At 46.5% G+C, this 21,038-nt stretch overlaps 1 protein-coding gene across 1 annotated transcript in view; it reads right to left on the bottom strand.

The window, feature by feature from the left end:
* Nucleotides 1–20,023, bottom strand: part of FAM160A1 (family with sequence similarity 160 member A1) — a 129,613-nt gene extending 109,590 nt beyond the window's left edge. Inside the window, exon 1 of the mRNA XM_034770700.1 lies at nt 19,931–20,023. The gene's annotated coding sequence lies outside the window, so the exon portion shown is untranslated. The remainder of the gene's footprint in view (nt 1–19,930) is intronic.
* Between the last annotated feature and the right edge of the window lie 1,015 nt (nt 20,024–21,038).

The raw sequence follows: 21,038 nt of genomic DNA, 5'->3' as shown, positions 1-21,038 counted from the left end.
CAGGAGTTCCTCCCTTCTCAGGGTTGCCAGGTGTCCGGTTTTCAACCAGAATGCCTGGTCAAAAAGGGACGCTGGCGGTTCTGGGAACCCAGCCAATGGGACCTGTAGGGGTGGTGCCTGCGGACGGGGGCAGTGTGCAGAGGCCCCTGGTTGCACGCCTCCACTTAGGAGGCAAAGGGACATTTCATTGCTTCTGGGAGCCACCCAAGGTAAGCGCCGCCCAGAGCCCACACCCCTCACTCCCTCCCACACCCCAACCCCCTGCCCCAGCCCTGAGCTCCCTCCAACACCCAAACTCCCTTCTGGAGCCTGCATACCAACCCCAACCCTGAGCCACTTCCCGCACCCTGAACCCCTCATTTTGGCCCCATTCCAGAGCCCGCACCTCCAACTGGAGCCCTCCCCCTCCCCCGCATCCCAACCCCCTGCTCCAGCCCAGAGTCCCCTCATCCCCAGCCCCACCACCCCCAGCCGGAGCCCTCTCCCTCCTCTCCCCCCCACATCCCAACCCTCTGCCCCAGCTTGGTGAAAGGGAGCGAGAGTGAGCAACAGAGAGAGGGGGGGATGGAGTGGGGCGGGACCTCAGCTGGGGCAAGGATGTTCAGTTTTCTGCAGTTAGAAAGTTGGCAACCCTATCTATCCCTTCTTCCCATCAGGCTTTGCACACTTCTGCCCACCTTGCTGCCTCTTCCATCTAAGCTCTGGTGCTCCTACTAAAACACTGCAGCAGCAAAACAGTAAAACTGTCACTATTCAAGTCTTTTATTGTGGGCATTTGATAGCACTTTGGTTTATGCTTAGTTTCTCTAATTGCTCAGGTGTAGTTATCCTGGGGGGAGGGTGTTACCTGTAACACCAGTTACAACTTCCCCTCCCCCATACGTTTGTCTCATATCCTGGTAAGACTGGTCATAAAACAAGATTGTAAATTGCACTGCAGTACTTAAGACAATAGGCCCTGAACTCTAACTGTGGCCTCTACATGCTATTATAATACAAAGGTTGCTTTGTTTACAAGCAAATGAAGTCCTCAACATTATGACTTACAAAATGTCCAATTTGGTATTTTCCTTTGACCCATTTGCAAATTGTTTATCACTAGGCAACTGACCAAAAAGGGGGCAGTGGGGGAGGAACAAGACAAAGTACTCAGCAATACAAAACCAAAGAATATGGCACAGAGAGAAATCCAGAAGCCAGGAAGCAAATCCCTTCATCAACCAAAGAATTAAATTTCCAGCATTTTTGTTTTTGTTTTTTATTTGGGGGGAAGGAAGGGGTGGTTGTTTTTGTGGGGAGGAAAACAGGCTGGAAGCCCACATACATGGGCCCCAAGTGTCTGGAGTTAAGTTGGCCAAAAATAGATGAGCCTTTTAGCATACTTTTAAGAGCAACCAACAGTAGAGTCCAGCAGACCTCCAAAACTAGAAGCTGGTACAAGGGACTGAAATTACATTGTAGCGAACAACCCCACATTAGAAGGAGATGAGCTACACCATCTAATGCTTTTTTCCCCTATTATAGAGAATGCTTGACACGGTGTACAACACAAAATTTAAAAATCAGGTGCCTTGCGAAAAATCTTTGTTTCTGCATCAACATAATTATTGATTGGACCCCAGTTTCACTAACTCAGTGCTGCAGCAAAGCCAGAAGGATAACCACAAAATGCTCAGTGTTTAAATAAGGTCTACAAAAAGCCAAATGCTATAATTTTCTTTTGATAAAGGAGTAGATTTTAAAGAAAGGATGTTTATAAAACAAACAGGTCTCTCCAAATCAGACAGGTTTAAAGGTAAGTTTTGGATTTGAAACCTTAACAAGCAGGGTCCTGGAAAGTGGCCAAATTTAAGTGCCTTAAGTTTACATGAATTAGCCTGTTTAGTTTCCAGGAGAAAAGATACATCTTAATTTAGCATGGGAAATGACTAGTCACTTTTCCAGTTCACAGATCTTTCATTACTACTACTGGGCTCCAATTCTTGGAACAAAATTGAAAGGTTCCACTGTATTTGTGGATGTACTGATTTCAGAGGTGGATTAAACTATATTGGGGCCCTGGGCACAAAGAACATTTGGGGCCCCCATATCACCCCCCCCACACACACACACACACACACACACACTGTGGGGCCCCACCCCCTGCTCCTCCCCTTTCCCCAAGGCTCCGCCCCTTGGCTTGGCCGGAAGCCAGGCCATGGTAAGAGCAGAGCTGCCCAGGGAGCCTGGGCCACTGTGGAGCTCTAAACCCTCCACCTGCCTTGGGTGGCACAGCCTGCAGGGCAGGGACAAGGGCTGGGGGCTGCTCTCGGATGCTGCCCGTTCAGCACAGCAATTGCCTGGGAGAGTGCTTGGCTGCAGCAGCAGCAGGCCACCCCGCCCAGGCTCAGCTTCTCTAGGAACAGTGGCCGAGCGAGCCGGAGCCCTCCACGGCATGCTCAGAGTCGGCTCCTGTCCCAGAAGCTGAGCTTGGGCAGGGAGAGGGCTGCTGCTGTCGCTGCTCCCTGCCTTGCGCAGGCTCAGCTTCCCGGGACAGGAGCTGACTCTGAGCATGCCGGGGAGGGCTCCGGGTCGCTTGGCCACTGTCCCTAGAGAAGCTGAGCCTCAGGGCAGACGCTGCGCTGCACCGGACAGCATGTCTGGAAGAGGAAAGGCTCTGGCCCCGCCCCTTCCTTTCCCCACCCAAGGCTGGCTGCTGGGTCGAGGACCCCGAGCAGGCGTCTGGGGAGGGCAGGCGGCCGACCGTTCCTGTCCCTCTCCCACCCCCACAGTATTGCCTCTGAACCCTGCGGCCTGCCCGGGTGATTTAAAAGTGGCGGCGGCTGGGGGTCCCGGGCCCTTTTAAATTGCCCAGGTCCCTCGGCAATTGCTCCTCCCCCCCCCCCCAATCGGTGGGCCCAGACATTCAATTGTATGTATGACCCACCTTTTCAGAAAGGTGCATTGTGTACACAGTAGCTGTTCCCAGCTTTGCTGCTAAATGACTTCCTACTCACCCACATACCTTTGGAACACCTATGGCATAGATTTGGTGCAAGAGGCTTTCAAATGCTTGGAGGCTGGGATCAAGAGGAATGGTGGGTTCCACTTCTCTGTGGCTTTTGGGACTTTTCCCATATTGCCTTTCTTTGTTCCCCTTTGCACCACTCGCTGCAGGAACACGGAAGACGGTGGCTGTCAACCTTTCCAGACCACTGTGCCCCTTTCAGGAGTCTGATTTGTCTTGTGTACCCCCAAGTTTCACCTCCCTTAAAAACTATTTGCTTACAAAATCAGACCTAAAAATACAAAATAGTCACAGCACACTATGACTGAAAAATTGCTTACTTTCTCATTTTTACCATATAATTATAAAATAAATTGATTGGACTATAAATATTGTACTTCAGTGTATAATATATAGAGTAGTATAAACAAGTCATTGTCTGTATGAAATTTTAGTTGTACTGATTTTGCTAGTGTTTTTTATGTAGCCTGCTGTAAAACTAGGCAAATATCTAGATGAGTTGATGTACCTCCTGGAAGACCTCTGCATACCACCAGGGGTACACGTACCTCTTGTTGAGAACCACTGGTGTAAGACATAGCTTTGTGCTTAGGTCTAAGCATAGCTCTGATGTTTGCAATTTCTAACTGCAACAAGGTATGTTCAGAGCAGCATATTCTTCCTTTGCAAATTCCTAACTTTCATTAGTATTAATGTATATGTGTGTGCGCACTTAGGAGAGAATGCCTTGTGGTTTCAAATAAAGGATTAGAAACTTCATTAGTTTCTTAAATGTTTTTGAATGGTGAGGAACTGGAATGATTTCCTAGTCATAATTCTCAAAATTGAGAGAGTACTGCTTGCACATTTCTCAATGTTGCTGACACCCTCAGCCCTACCAATGCTGGCAACATTGCCAATAAATTGCAGACATTTAAACTGTACACCATGAAGGGTTAATCATTTAAACCAGGAGCATCTAAACTTTGTTCAATGGAAGGCCAAGTTAGCAATTTTCCAGGCCCCAAAGGCTTCATCTGCTTTCATGGGCATAAGCAACCTCAGACCTCATCCACTTAGAGAAATTTTGCAAAAACACATCACCACAGCTAAGAGCAAACAGCGTTACCAAGTTGGGAAACTAGCATAGGCCTTGGCTATCCTAAGAAGGATAATTATAAAAACTCAAAGAGATGAGCTTTACAGGATTTCTTTGTTCCTCCTTGGATTTTTCTTAGGGGGTATGATTTGACCTTATGATATTATGCACCATATTTTGATGTGCAAGCATAATTTATTTGATTTACACACATACTTGAAGAAACATTACCATGTGTGGCACAATAAGTTGTCCCAATATAACAAGGCATTTCAGCTTTGAAGCGTGATTATAAAAATAAACCTTCCTATTCAACATAACTGCTTTCTGTACATATCTAAGCTACCTGTTTACTTTCTCAAACATTTCTACTGCAGTTAATGTTGTAATGCCAGTACAGCAGTGAAGAACCAAGCTGAATTTTCTTCTGCCTTGCATATCACAAACCAAAATCATCAGCCACATTCTAATGGCAAATCTTTCCTACTGGTAATAATAAGTGGGCAAAAAAACAAAACAAAAAAAACCACAGCTTGACTTTCAGTTCCCAGGTTGAGTTTACATACCTAGTAGTTAGAAAAAGACTTTTTTTTTTTTTTAACTGGGCCTGATCTACACTACAAAGTAAGGTTGATGTAGGTCCATTTGCGTTGACCTAGTTATGCACGTGTCTACGCTAAAATTGGTCTCCCATCAGAGTAAGTGGCCTGGTACAACAATGCAGTAGAACCACCTCTCCCTACGGAGGTTGACATAGTTTCAGCATAGAAACTGCATAACTTGTGAAACTCTAAGCATCCTCCAGCACCTATCTCACAATGCCTCTTTCCCTGCAATAGTGAACACTCATTTCAAAGTTCTGAACTCCACTGCCCAGTGATCGCAGAGATTGGAAGCCTACCCAATCTTCAAAAACCTTTATGTGTTTTTTTTAAATGCCTTTTCCTGATTTCCCACCTTGGTCAACACACCTAGCAGCTTATCTTTGTTGTGTACCCTGCCTAACCGACAAACAATGTCACACACACACACACACACAGGAATAGGAAAGTAATATTGTATCTCCTTAGATTTTGGGGAGCAGAAGCTGTGCAGGCACAGCTACAAACAAGCCACAGAAATATTGATATCTATGAGACGATTGCCCAGGGGATTCTGGCAAAGGGGCATGACAGGGATCAGCAGCAATGCTGCATGAAAACAAAGGAACTATGCCAGGCAGACCAGAAAGCAAGGGAAAACAAGAGATCTCATCCTGCCCTGGGGACCTGCTGCTTTTACAACAAACTGCATGTCATACTTAGCGATGACTCCATCAGTGCCCCTCATACTACTTTGGCCATCTTGGAGGAGCCCCCACTTTGAGGAGGAAGACACAGCAGGGGACTCCAACCATGCTGCAAGTCAGGAACTGTTTGAAACTCCACAGGAGTCAGTCCTGGCTGACAAGTGCAGGTGAGACGAAGATGAAGGGGAAGGAAGCTTGGGTAAGCATGTACATGCATTAATCTTAAAATGTGAATTTTGTTTTTCCTTTCCTTCAAACCTCATCTCTACTTCCCCTTTCCTCTGCTTTTATTCTCCATTTAAAAATGTCACTTGGCCCATTTGCAAGTTAAGATAGGTACTGATTTTTCATTCTTTACTGGTATGTTGTTAGAAAAGGAAAGGCTAGCACCTTTTAAAAAGGGTTGCGTAGCAGTCCAGTACACAAGCCACATCAGATCAGTATCCTGTGCTTCAACAGAGGTATAACAGACAGAGGTAGAATTGGCATCTGCATTTCCTTTCTGTGGCTTATTGGGGTAGGGTAGGGGAAGCGGGAGACCATCTGCATGACTTCTCTGCGTATCAGAATAGGGATGTCTCTTTTATCCTCTTGGGAGATCTCAATGAAACTTTCATAGAAATACTCCGCAATCCTCTCCCAAAGATTTCTAGGAATGGCAGTCTGGTTTCTTCCATGGCAATAGGATACTTTCACACACCACACTGTGATGAGCTTGGTTGGCACCACAGCACTAAACAAGCTAGCAGGATACAGGCTGGAGTGGTTTCAGGACACTAGTAGCAGCTGGGTTCTCTGTGCCTCTGTCACCATCAGAAGTGAGACAGCAGCCCTCCCCCCATCCCCCAAATCACTGCCTGTTAAAATAGTGCAAATATATTCACTGCCACTTCACAATACCTGTACCCAGGGAGAGGGGCCAAACTGTATAGCTACATGCAGGGGTGCTGAAACTTTTTTTTTTTTTAAATAGCCGGGGTGCTGATGATGGAAACCATGTATTTGGTGTTTGTTATTACTACTTCAAGCCAGGAGGCGTGGCAGCTACCTGCAACAGAGCACCTCCCTTCCTCCCAGCCAGGTCATACTCGCCACGGTTTGAGCTGGAGAGCGGTGCTGTAGCTAGGGGCTCCAAAGTTAAAACGTCAAAAAGTATTTCTTATTAAGGATATTTGTAGGAATAATACAAGGGAGTTTAAGACTTAGCTTTCCCTTTCCATTGTGATTATAAATCTAATGGTGTATTTTTATTTATTTTTAAATCAGCAGCTTCTGGCGTGGACTCAAGGTGTCCCACCTAAGGGCGCTGGAACAGTGAAAAGTGGATGAGCGTGCTCGTCCACTTTTCATCACAGGCCCGCCCCCTGGCTCCTCCTCTTCTGTCTGACCACCCCCCAGTCAGATCAGAAGCTGGAGCCTGGCCCAGATAAGAGCAGACCAGGAAGCACAGGCAGCTGTGGGGAGCCATGGACCTTCTACCTAGGGTTGCCAACTTTCTAATCGCACAAAACTGAACACCCCTTCCCTGCCCCTTCTTCACCCCTTCTTTGAGGTCCAGCCCCTGCTCACTCCTGTGACGGGTTCAGTCACAGAGACCCCCTTGAGGCTGTCAACTGATGTACTGGAATTACCTCTGAGCCCAATTTCCCTGATGGCTTGGGACTCCAGAACCCTGCCTTGTTGAGCCAGACACATTAGTCTGCTGCAACACAGACCTAGGTCTCAACCACACCCCCAAAGCGGCAGGCTTTAACCAAAAAACAGCTCAGCAGGTCACCTCTCTCCAGCACCCAGAAACCCAGCTCCCAATGGGATCCAAACCCCAAATAAATCCATTTTACTCTGTATAAAGCTTATACAGAGTAAACGCATAAGCTGCCTGCCCTCTATAACACTGATAGAGATAGGCACTGCTGTTTGCTCCCCCAGGTATTAATCATTTACTCAGGGTTAATAAAATCACTTTTGTTTATTAAGTATAAAAAGTAGGATTTAAGTAGTTTTAAGTAATAACAGACAGAACAAATTTCAGAGTAGCAGCCAAGTGAGTTACCAAGCAAAACAAAACAAAACAAACAAAAACACACACAAGTCTAAGCCTAATACATTTAAGAAACTGAATACAGGTAAATCTCACCCTCAGAGATGTTTCAATAAGCTTCTTTCATAGACTAGACTTCTTCTTAGTCTGGGCCAAATCCTTTCCCCTGGTGCAGTTCTTGTTAGTTCCAGCTCAGGTGGTAAACTAGGGGATTTCTCATGATTGGCAATCCTCTTTGTTCTGTTCCATATCTTTGGCACAAGGTGGGAATCCTTTTTCTCTCTTTGGGCATAATGGGCTTGCTCAAGCAAGAAACCCAAGTGTTTCAGACCATGATTGACCTACAGGTCCAAAGAACCTAGACTCAGCAGCCTTTGCAGTCCTACCGGTAGGAGAACTCCAAGTTTACTGCCTTCTACACCTGCTTCCCCCCCCCCCCAACACACATATATATTACACGTGGCACCACGATATACATTCTTACCCCTAGCACTCCATACTAAGGGACAAAAAGTGATGTATACTAACCTGTAAAACCACAGATTGGTGTGCATGCATATAGCTACAATGGACTGCACTGAGCTACTGTTTACAAACATGGACATACATGTTTACTGTTTACTTCTATTTCAACTTGGGATTGTAAACTGGTTCATCTTCAGTTTGTATGTGTTTGTTTGTATCCTAATTTTGTTAACTGCTGATGTGCACACAAAGCTCTATTTTTGTAAAGTCAGAGTATCTCTATTAGTTCACACCAAGCATTGTAGAACATATAGCAGGAGGCAAAGAATCAACCAAATTTGTAAATGTACACCAAGTATTACAGAATTCATAGAAACATACAGATTATAAAATACACAAGACAAACTCTGCTTCATGAAAATCAGAGAATGCTACTGTTGCTGTTAAAATGCTCCTTTAAAGCCTCCCTCAGTCACATAGCTCCATGGTTGACTCTTCTAATAGCCCTTGTCTCTGGCTGTTCAGATTCAGCAGACAGGAGCCAGTCAACCTCTCCCCTCCACTCTGGCAGCAGCTTTTCCCTATTCACTTCATAGATATTATGCAGGACTCAACAAGCAGCTTTAACCACTGGGATGTTTTTCCTTGATGAGATCCAATTTAGTCAGTTAACACTACGGTGACTAGATAGCAAGTGTGAAAAATCGGGACGGGGGTTGGGGGTAATTGGCACCTATATAAGACAAAGCCCCAAATATCGGGACTGTCCCTATAAAATCGGGACACCTGGTCACCCTAGTTAACACAACCAGCATCCCTTCAATCTACCAAAAGCACATGCAAGAGTTCTTCTGTACCTGCTGAGCCAATAGTTGAATCTTTCCAGCCAGCATATGATTTTGTGAGTCAGGGGAACAAAATGTAGGCTTAGTCTCCCAGAATATCTCAGGGCATTTCAACATCTCCAATGTCAATGCACAAGTCGGAGAAGAGTGTCCCTGTTTGCAACTTTTTTAAAAAGTCCTGTGTTTTTAAAGACACAGTCATCATGCACCTTTCCTGCCCAGCCCACATTAGTATCAGTGAAGCATCCCTGGTGACCCACTAGCATTTGCATAAAATAGCAAAGCAGCCCTGTCTGTTGATGTACTCTGTGGCAAGGTGGGCCAATGCCAAAACAGGGATATGCGTGCTGTCTGTCAGTCACTCTACTGCAGTTTAGGAAACCCAGTGCTACAAATCTATCCACTATGTCCTGCATATAACCAAAAGTCACATTCCTGTGTAGCAGAAGATGACAATCGCCCCCACGGTGGATTTTCCAACTTCAAAATGCTTGCCCACTGATCAATAGGAATTTGGTGTTACAGGTTTCCAGAGCGTGATCCCAACTTGCTTTTCCACAGTCAATGACACTCATTTTGGTGTCCCTGCTCTGGAGGACTGGGGCAAACTTGGCACACAAATCCAGGAATGTGGCCTTTTGCATCCAAAAGTTCTGCAGCCAATGCTAGTCATCCCAAACCTGCATTACGATGTGATCCCACAACCAATCAGCGCTCATTTCTCAGGCCCTAGAATGGTGCTGCACTGTGAGGAGCTGCTTCATGAATGCCAGGAGCAACCTGGCATTGTTTTTCACTAGGACCATCAGCATCACCCATCTCTGCATCATCTGCATCACAATCCGAATTGTAGCAGTACACCCTCAGGATGTGCAAATAATGGAGAATGGTACATCCTTGTATTAGCAATGCACAAGAGAATTGTGCTTAGGCTTGGCAATCTCCATACTTCTGTCACAGAGATGGCGGACACCGAAATGACCCCCCACAGGACAGTGGGGTGTTTAAAAAAAAAAATGGCATCATGTTTATGGGATTGGGAGAATATTATGGGATGTGAAAAGTAGCATGTTGGGAACTTAACCCCTTCTTTTCAGAAGTCTGTTGGTGACTCACTACTATCCCACAAAGCACTGCAAAAAAGTGTCTCAAAAGGCATTGCTCCATACTGTGGTGAGGGGCATAGTAGGATACCTCTGCAGGGTGTACCACACTTTCCATCAATGTCACATTGATGCATGCACGGTGCCAAAACAAGCAGCCAAGTCTGCATATGCCCAAACAATATACAAACTTCAGCTGGCTATGTTGTAGCCCAAGATAGAAGCCTGCATCTTACTGGGGCTTTTCAATCGCATTAAATTAATTGAGTTAACATGATTAAAAACATATACCACCTCTTGGTTATATCTGTACTAGTATTTTTACCTATATATGCTACAAACATGTGTGTCCTGGAACAAATGTTTGAGGAACGTCCACTCTGGACCAGCGGTTTTCAAATTTCACTGCACAGCAACCCCCTTCTGACAACAAAAATTACTACATGACCCCAGAAAGGGGGACCGAAGCCTGAGCCTGCCCCACTCCCGCCATCCCAGACAGGCGGGCCAAAGCCAAATCCCAAGGGTTTCAGCCTTGGATGGCTGAGGGAGGGGGGGCTGTAAACTGAACACTGCTGAAGTGGAAGCCGGAGCCCCACCATTCAGGGCTGAGGCCCTGGGACTTTGGCTTTGGCCCTGGGCCCCAGCAAGTCTAACCCCAGCCCAGACGACCCTATTAAAACAGGTCACGACCCACTTTGGAGTCCCAACCCACAGTTTGAGAACCCCTGCTCTATACAATAGCTGTGTTAACTGTCAGAAGATGCCAGCTTCTCGACTCTATCCTCAGTAATACCAGTTGGAGGGATCAGTGTTTCTGAGTGCAGCTAGGTTTGATTCTGGAGTAATCCCGATTCTTTACATTGTGCTGATTTGATTTCTAAACTTGCACTAGATGCTGCTGGCGCAAGCTAAAAAGTACTTTTCACATTAACATAGCCCTGTTTGAAGAGGACTATGTTTGAACTGGGTTTGAACATGAACTAGGTAACTTTTAGTTCACACCAACAGTGTCACACAGGGCAGTCAGAGCACAACACTTTGGTTTACTCTGCAATTCATACCCCCACCACAGTACAGCAGAGACAACCCCTGAGACAAGGGGTTATGAGGACAGTGTCTTGAGAAAAGGGGTAAATGAAAAACTCCTGGAGTGTGTACATTTGCTCTAAGTGTGGGAAGGGTATGCCAATGCTCCCTTAGCACAGGAATGAGTTATGTTTGAAAGAGAATGCAAGAGCCATAATAAGATTATCCCGGCATGAACACCAAGCCAAATGATTAGAGGTGCACATTAAATATTGGAGTATGCAACTCAAATAAGGGGTAGCCTATATTCCACAACACCAATCAGAGCTGAAAAAAGATCATGCTATAAGACTTTCTGTGAGAATGGCTGAGGTGGTGTTTGTAGTGAAATAATACAAGATATTCAAAGGTAAGAGTGGCAATATTTGTACACATAAATCAAACATTTTAAGAGTTGTGTTGTACATTGAAAAGACCTCAATACTTCTCAAGTGAATAGCTTCAAAAGTTTTGCTTCCAAGGGAATAAAAAGTAAACCTGAAGAGTTACAAATATACACTCAGAGGCATAATTAGCTTTTCCTTTGAAAGGAAAAAGCAGATACAGAATTTTAAAACTCAAATTTGGTGTGACAGACTCCAATAAATAAATGTCAGAAGCTGTCTTCCCAGTTTCTGAGTTCTCAGTTATCAGACTGGAAGCCTATAGAAGAGCTTGATAGCATTTTAAAAAAGAAAACAAATACAACCCAAGTTTTATTTTTATAATTTGTAATTTAGCCAGGACCAAGATACAGATGCAGTGAAATCCAAAGCAGAAAATTCAGAATGTAAATAGCAAACTCATAAAGGAAAAGCTATCATCAGCTTCCAAAGTCAAAACAAAATTATAAACTCTTCTTTTTTCCATACACATCTCATCAATCTCTTTTGCTCAATAAATAAATAGTAGAAAATGGTTGAGCAAATCTATCTCGAGAAAAGCAGAAAAAGGCCTCCTAGGGTTCTGGCAACTCTTCACTGCAACCACATTCTCCACCACAGCAATGTATCTAAGGCCTGGTCTACACTATGACTAATTCGGATTTAGCAGCATTAAATCAAATTAACCCTGCACCCGTCCACACAACAAAGCCATTTATTTCAAAATAAAGGGCTCTTAAAATTGATTTCTGTACTCCACCCCGACAAGCGGAGTAGCACCAAAAATCGATATTGTCATTTCGAATTAGGGTTAGTGTGGCCACAATTCGATGGTACTGGCCTCCGGGAGCTGTCCCACAGTTCACCATTGTGACTGCTCTGGACAGTAATCTGAACTCAGATGCACTGGCCAGGTAGACAGGAAAAGCCCCGCGAACTTTTGAATTTCATTTCCTGTTTGCCCAGTGTGGAGAACACAGGTGACCACAGAGAGCTCATCAGCACAGGTAACCATGCAGGCCGATAATCGAAAAAGAGCACCAGCATGGACAGTACGGGAGGTACTGGATCTGATCGCTATATGGGAGTGCTAGCAGAACTTTGTTCGAAAAGACAAAATACCAAAACTTTTGAAAAAAATCTCCAAGGGCATGATGGCGAGAGGCCACAATAGGGACTCAGATCAGTGCCACATGAAAGTCAAGGAGCTCAGACAAGCCTATCAAAAAACAAAGGAGGCAAACGGTCACTCCGGGTCAGAGCCGCGGACATGCTGCTTCTACGCGGAGCTGCATGCAGTTCTGGGGGGGAGCCGCCACCACTACCCCACTTCTGACCGTGGATTCCGAGGCGGGGGTAATCTCATCAGCTACAGCTGAGGATTCTGCGGACGGGGAAGAGGAGGAGGAGGAGGAGCATGCGGAGAGCACCCAGCACTCCGTTCTCTCCAACAGCCAGGATCTTTTTCTCAGCCTGACTGAAGTACCCTCCCAACCCAGTATCCAAGACCGTGACCCCATGGAAGGGACCTCAGGTGAGTTTACCCTTTAAAATATAAAACTTGTTTTAAAAGCAAGCGTTTTTTAATGATTACTTTGCCCTGAGGACTTGGGATACATTCGCGGCCAGTACAACTACTGGAAAAGTCTGTTAACATGTCTGGGGATGGAGCGGAAATCCTACAGGGACATCTCCATGAAGCTCTCCTAGAGGTACTCCAAAAGCCTTGCCACAAGGTTTCTGGGCAGTGCAGCCTTATTCCATCCTCCATGGTAGGACACTTGACCACGCCATGCTTGCAGCAAGTAATCTGGTATCATTGCATGACAAAGCCTGGCAGCGTATGGTCCCAGTGTTTGCTGGCATTCAAGCAACATCCGTTCTTTATCTTGCTGCGTAATCCTCAGGAGAGTGATATCGCTCATGGTAACCTGGTTGAAAGACGGGAATTTAATTAAGGGGACAGAGGTGGCCGTTCCTACTGGGCTGTTTGCCTGTGGCTGAAAAGAAATCCTTCCCTGCAGTTAGCCAAGTGCGGGGGAGGTGGGGGGGGGGGGCAATTGGCCCTGAGCTTTTCGCGTTTGGCTAGCAGGGGTCTTCCCTGATACCAGCCACGCGGTGGGGGGAGGGGGAGGGATAAAGCAATCATCCAGAGAATTGGATGGGGGGGGGGTAGTTTGTTTTCTGCTGCTGAAGGTTAAAAGGAAGACCGCAGCACTCAACAGGCTTTGCTTGGTATGTGGGAAAGGAGGGCGCAGAAACCGAAAGATAATGGCTTACCATGGCCGCATGCAAGCCGAATTCTGTTGCCTGGACCTGCGTCTGTGATCTCTAGCAGCAAAGCCACAGGCACTCAATATTAAGAGGCAAAATGCGACCTTGCACAGAAATCACGTGTGCTATGTAATGTGAATAGTGTTGGTCACCGTGAAAGAATATAAGCATTGTTCTGCAAAATGTATCTTAAAAAAATTCTCTTTTTTCCCTCCCTCCAGCAGCTGCAAATTTTTCAAGCCTCCTCCTCCATCCCGAAGGCTATCTCAGATAAGGAGTCGGAAAAAGAAGACGCGAAACGAGATGTTCGCGGAAATCATGGAATCCACCCGCAGTGAAAGAGCTCATCTGAATGAGTGGAAGGACACGGTTTCAAAGTATAGGAAAGAAGCCAGTGAACGTGAGGACATGAGGGACCAACGTGAGGACATGCGGGACGCTCGAGATGAGAGGTGGTGGCAGGAAGATCAAAGAAGGCAGGATGCAACACTGGGGCTGTTGCGTGAGCAAACAGACATGCTCCGGTGTCTGGTGGAGCTTCAGGAACGGCAGCAGAATAACAGAGTGCCGCTACAGCCCCTGTATAAACCGCCTCCCCATGTTCCATAGCCTCTTCACCCAGACGTGAAAGAACGTGGGGGGGAGGCTCCGTACACCCTCCCATTCCACCCCAGTGGACAGCCCAAGCAAAAGGCTGTCATTTTTTTAAACCTTTTTTTAGTGGCCTTTTCCTTCCCGCCGATCCTCCTCCCAAACCCCACCCGGGTTCTCTCTCTCTTTTTATAATCAATTAATAAAGAATAAATGATTTTTAAACGATAGTGACTATTTCCTTTGAAAGCAAGCTGTGATCGCAGGGGGAGGGTGAGTTCCTTACAGAGAATGAGTCAATAAAGGGGGCGGGTTTTCATGAAGGAGAAGCAAACAGAAATTTCACACTGTAGCCTGGCCAGTCATGAAACTGGTTTTCAAAGCTTCTCTGATGCAGAGCACTTCCAAGTGTGCTCTTCTAATTGCCCTGGTGTCTGGCTGCGCGTAATCAGCAGCCAGGCGATTTGCCTCAGCCTCCCACCCCGCCATAAAGTCTCCCCCTTACTTTCACAGAGATTGTGGAGCACACAGCAAGCAGAAATAACAATGGGGATATTGGTTTGGCTGAGGTCTGAGTGAGTCAGTAACGATCGCCAGCGACCTTTTAAACGGCCAAATGCACATTCTACCACCATTCTGCACTTGCTCAGCCTGTAGTTGAACAGCTCCTGACTCCTGTCCAGGCTGCCTGTGTATGGCTTCATGAGCCATGGCATTAAGGGGTAGGCTGGGTCCCCAAGAATAACTATTGGCATTTCAACATCCCCAACAATTATTTTCTGGTCCGGGAAGTAAGTCCCTTGCTGCAGCCCTTTAAACAGAGTAGTGTTCCTGAAGACGCGAGCATCATGAACCCTTCCCGGCCAGCCCACTTTGATGTTGGTGAAACACCCCTTGTGATCCACAAGTGCTTGCAGCACCATTGAAAAGTACCCCTTGCGGTTTATGTACTGGGTACCATGGTGATCCGGTGCCAAGATAGGGATATGGGTTCCATCTATCGTCCCACCACAGTTAGGGAATTCCATTGCAGCAAAACCATCCACTATGACCTGCACATTTCCCAGAGTCACTACCTTTCGTAGCAGCAGCTCAGTGATTGCTTTGGCTACTTGCATCACAGCAGCCCCCACAGTAGATTTGCCCACTCCAAATTGATTCCCGACTGACACCTAGTAGCTGTCTGGCGTTGCAAGCTTCCACAGGGCTATCGCCACTCACTTCTCAACTGTGAGGGCTGCTCTCATCTTGGTATTCTGGCGCTTCAGGGCAGGGGAAAGCAAGTCACAAAGTTCCAAGAAAGTGCCCTTATGCATGCGAAAGTTTCGCAGCCACTGGGAATCTTCCCACACCTGCAACACTATGCGGTTCCACCAGTCTGTGCTTGTTTCCCGGGCCCAGAATCACTGTTCCATGGATAGAACCTGCCCCATTAACAACATGATCTCCAAAGCACCGGGGCCCGCGGTTTGAGAGAATTCTGTGTCCATGTCCATGTCCTCATCACTCTTGTCGCTGCGCTGTGGTCACCGCCTCCTCCTCTCCTAATTTTTCTGGTCCTGGCTCAGCATAAACTGCACGAGAACGTGCGAGGTGTTTATAATGTTCATGACTGCTGTCTTGAGCTGAGCGGGCTCCATGCTTCCCATGGTATGGAGTCTGCAGTGTTCACCCAGGAAAAAAGGCGCAAAATGGTTGTCTGCCGTTGCTTTCATGGAGGGAGGGGTGAGGCTGTACCCAGAACCACCTGCGACAATGTTTTTTGCCTCATCAGGCACTGGGATCTCAACCCAGAATTCCAATGGGCGGGGGAGACTGCGGGAACTATGGGATAGCTTTGGGATAACTACCCACAGTAACACTCCAGAAATCGACGCTAGCCCCGGTACATGGACGCACACCGCCGAATTAATGTGTTTAGTGTGGCCGCATACATTCGACTTTATACAATCTGTTTCCAAAATTCGAATTATATAAATTCGGATTAATCCCATAGTGTAGACATACCCAAAGGGATAGTTTTCCTTTGCAACCACTTGTACTTGAGAGACAGACTTCAAAACTTCAGGCTCTTTTACTTTCCTCTCCTCCAGCCTCTCTCTGACCTCTATATACATGAAGCCCAACTAGCAATGGACAAAAAAAAAAAAAAAAAAAAAAAAACCACATAGCACATTACAGAATTAGTACCAGAAATCAGTTCCAAGCAGGCAGACCCCTGCATCTGTGCACAGCTCTACTGAAGTTTATGGGACATTATGTAGACAAATGGAATAATCTGCACAAATCCAACTGAGGGATCAGAGCCTAAATCCGAAATTTTATCACCTTCCAACCCATAATTTTTCCCCAGTTGTTTTACAAGTTTTATTGTAGAAATTACATTAACATCACAGGATTATAATCCAAAAAGAGCACGGAACTATCAAAATTTGCAGAAATACTGAACTGATGACCTAACAATATTGTTCTATTGCTTTGGCTTGGCAAACCGGTCAATTGAGAGGTCAAATAATGTCAATTGATCAACTATTATTTGACCACAGTCAAATATCAAACGTTTCAGCAAGAACCTCCTGATGTACACAATGTCATGATTGTATCATGTATACTTCCATTTTTCAGAACTTAATTTCATTGTGTTTTGCATTTTCAGAATTAAAATAACTCAGTTAAGAAACTTGTTTTTTGTAAGTAGGTATAAAGAAGGCTAAGCCTATTGGAAACCATAAAGTCTTATTCTTTTTTGTTACTGTTCCAATAAATCAGTTCTTTAAGATATATGGACCATTTTTGACAATTGACAATATTTTAATCATTATTTGTCTGGTCATCTGACCAATTATTTATGGACCGTTCAAATGCCCAACCTTATATTGTATACTACTACTAGGTAAGAGACACAATTTTGATCTCTCTCTCTCTCTCTCCAAAAGCTGGAAATAGTGTAGATGCATCATCCTCAAGTCCTCAGCAAGTGAGACCCCAATCCTGCAAACAGCTCCATGTGGGTGCATGAATCACTGAAGTTAAATGGATGCTGCGTGGACACAAAAGAATGGAGCACTGTGCAGGATCGGGGTGTTGCACTGGTCAACAGCAACTAACTAGGTAAAGAGCAGCACTGCCAGCTGCTGAAGAAGTCCATTCTGGCTCAGCTGGGAGGAAGATGGCTACGATTTGGAAACTTTTAAAGGGACACAATAAATTAGAAATCTAGTATTTTGTAACTGTTCAAAATAGTTTCAGGAACAAACATCTGCTCCCAAATTCCCCTATCTGCAGGGCCCTACCAAATTCATGGCCATGAAAAACCATGAAATCTGGTCCTTTGTGTGCTTTTACCCTATACTATACAGATTTCACGGGGGGAGACCAGTGTTTCTCAAATTGAGGGTCCTGACTCAAAAGGGCATTGCAGGGGGGTCACCACATTATTTTAGTGGGGTTGCAGTATTGCCATTCTTACTTCTGCACTGCCTTCAGAGCTGGGTGGCTGGACAGCAGCAGCTGTTGGCTGTGCACCCCGTCAGCAGCAGCGCAGAAGTAAGGATGGCCGTACTATACAAATGCCACCCTTACTTCTGTGCTGCTACCTTCAGAGCTGGACGGTCAGAGAGTGGCAGCTGCTAACTGAGGGCCCAGTTCTGCAGGCAGCAGCACAGAAGTAAGCGTGTCAATACCATACCATGCCATCCTTCTGTGCTGCTGCTGGCAGTGGCTCTGCCTTCAGAGTTGAGCTCCTGGCCAACTGCCCCCGCTCTCCAGCTGCCCAGCTCTGAAGGCAGAACTGCCACCAGCAGCTGCACAGAAGTCATGGAGCAGTACCACAACCCTCCCCCACCTCCCAATAACCTGTGACCCCGCCCCCCCCAGAACTCTCTTGGGTTAGGACCCCTACAGTTACAACACCCTGAAATTTCAGATTCAAATAGCTGAAATCATGACATTTACATTTTTTAAAATCCCCTGACTGTGAAATTGACCAAAATGACCGTGAATGTGGTAGGGCCCTACCTATCTGTTTTTGGGATTTTATGGTCACACTTAAAAATAAGTAAGTGTTTTCCTTCTCTTTGTTGCTAGGTGAGAGATCCATGCAAATAAGGGAAACCAACCATAGAGGGAAAACATGAAAAAGACTGGAGTGCTGCCAAATGCACAGAATTATAGAAATCATGGGCATTGATCCTGGAAGCTCTTCCATGCTGGCAGATCTTTGTACCAGTGTAGAGCCCCATTAAAGATAATGGGCATCCACATGGGCACAACAATATACATCTGGGGAGCATGTTGCAGGGCCTGGACCTTAGGTGTCACCTGCAACAACGATTGAGAGAAGAAATGTCACACAGTATTATTTTTAACATTCTGTCAAACATTTTTGACAGTTTTCAGAGTAGCAGCCGTGTTAGTCTGTATCCGCAAAAAGAACAGGAGTACTTGTGGCACCTTAGAGACTAACAAATTTATTTGAGCACTTTAAGAGTAGGGCAACATAGGAAATACCTTATCAGGACAGACCAATCAACTGGTCCACATTCTCAGGCATTTTAGCTCTATAAATTATTGTACTCTACATTTCAGTCTGGAAAGAGATGGGGATTGCAAACCACAAAAAGAAATGTGGAAACAGTCTACTATGGGATGTGATGAACTTCCTTAGCAAAAATAATAATAATAAAATAAATAATAATAATAATAAATCTGTATTATAACATAAACAGAAAACAGCTCCCAAAGAGAGAAAACTGATTAACTGATGCAATAACCTCTTGTGTAATTTAACAAATAGTGGTATAAATGCTCCAGATGTATGAATTACATTTATAGGGTAAAAGTAATCTTTGAAATAAATTAGTATTTTCTTTTCTCCAGTACTAGGTGTTTTGCAGGAGAATAGTCAGTACGCAGTGTCTCTTCTATCAGAGAAGTTTGTGGCTAAGGCTGTGCAAGTTACACTGCTGAAGCAAAAGATAAAGGCGCTTAAGAGGGAATTATTTCCAATGACCTATATAATTTCAGCAATCCGCCGGTTGCTATTCGTAGAGGAGATCTAACTTCCTAATGAGATAGAGTCAATAGCATAGCCCTTCCTGGGGGAAGCTAGAGAGTCGGTCCAATCGATTGGAAAGTGGGACAATTATTAGTACCGAGCTCGAAGGAACAAAAGGCGGTAGAAAAGCAGCCTCATGTTTTACCAGCCCCGGCTCCGTCCCTGCCCCCGGCATCGTGCACCCCAAGCGGGGGCGGACCGAGTTCGCTGACTGAAGGAAGCCGGTTTTGTTCGGCAGGGAAGGGGCTGGGCTGAGACATCGCTCCTGTTGCCACACCCAAGGTCAAAGCAGCACCCAGCCAGCCCTCCCTCCCTGCTGCCAACTGCAGCGCGTTGCACACGCCGCCCCAGCAGCCAAGGGCGCAGGTGACGAGCTCGCGAGCCCCACGGCAGCGCTGGGGGCCCCTTGCGCGCAAGGGGGGAGCGGGCCCGCGCTTTGGCTTAGGAGTTGCGCATCCTATTTCCGCGCGCGCGGATTAGAGCGCAGCGCCGCCTCCCTGCCCCGCTCGCAGGCGGCGGGGGACCTCAGCCTGCGCCCTGCCCCGGAACCCATCCCCTCCAGACCCACCACCACGCTCCTCGGGGCAACTCCGTCCCCGCGCATCGCCCCCTCACAGCACCTGGCCCTCCCCGCCGCACTGTGCACGGGGCCCGTATCGGGCGCGGGGAGCCCCCGGAGAACAGACACACACGTGGGCGCCGCTCGCCAAACGAGCGCGTAAAGCGCCTACCTGGCTGGGGCCCCCTCTCCGCTGTGACTAGAGCCGGAGTAATTCCGGGAGCGGCCCCGGCTCGGCAGCTGCCGGAAGAAGGGGAGATGCAGGCGGCCGCCTCTGGCTCAGCTGGCGCCGCGGGAGGAGCAGGAGGAGGCAGCTCCCAAGAGCAGCAGGTAAATCCCTCCTGGTTGTTGAGCAATAATCCTCCGGCGCCGGGGGGAGGGGTGGGCGCCGTCCCCTGCAGCCCCCGGGGCTTTGTTACCCTGGGTTGGCACCTCCAACTCAGGGGGAGCTCGGAGCCTTTCAATAGCCCCCACAGCAACTTGGGAACAGCAATAAAGTTTGTGTAACTAGGAAGTCGGGGCCGAGTGTGTGACTCACCGCGAGCCCCAGACTCCCAACAGCGGGAGGAGGAGCTGGAGCCGGGGCTGCAATGGAAGTTGTCCTACCACAGTGTCCCCACCTTCTGCTGCTGCTGCGCCCCCTTCAGGCTGCCCTCGTGCAAGCGTGCCACACTGTCATAAAAAAAATGGGCGGCTGCCGTGCCTGCTCCAGGTGTTTACTAATTGCATAGGATCATTCAAACGCACAGAGGAAGTTGCCACTGAAAGAGTTTCTGGAGCTAGAAGGATGCTGCTTCAATTTCAAGTGGGACTTAGGGCGAATTCTTGTAAGTTTAGATCATAGTTCAGCTTAAATCAGTTGATCTATCCTACTTCTTTTCCATACCTTGTTTTTTTTTAATTGCATATCAGAGCCTATCTTTCTCTGATCCTTCTGAGTGAATGAAAACCAAATATTGACCTTGATATTGCATTAATTTTGCTGACAACTGTGGCTTCATATATATATATAGAGAGAGAGAGAGAGAGAGAGAATTATTTATTGTATTATTCTCTGCAGCTCAAACCATTATCTCAAATATTCCAGGAATGCAACTGAAAGCACATGCTTTATACAAGAGTGGAAACAAATAGTACATTACAGATGAACCCATAGTCGTCATACCCTACTTAAATGATTCAACAATCCACAATATTTGTCAGTAACAGAACAAACAAGAGATCTCACCCTGCAGCCAAAATTCCCAGGAATAGCTCTCACTCATGTGAGTAGTCTTGTG

The sequence above is a fragment of the Trachemys scripta genome, chromosome 5 (assembly GCF_013100865.1).
Source record: "Trachemys scripta elegans isolate TJP31775 chromosome 5, CAS_Tse_1.0, whole genome shotgun sequence".
NCBI lineage: Eukaryota > Metazoa > Chordata > Testudines > Emydidae > Trachemys > Trachemys scripta.
The sequence above is the reverse complement of the archived record's forward strand: the minus strand, read 5'-3'. Positions and strand labels throughout refer to the sequence as shown.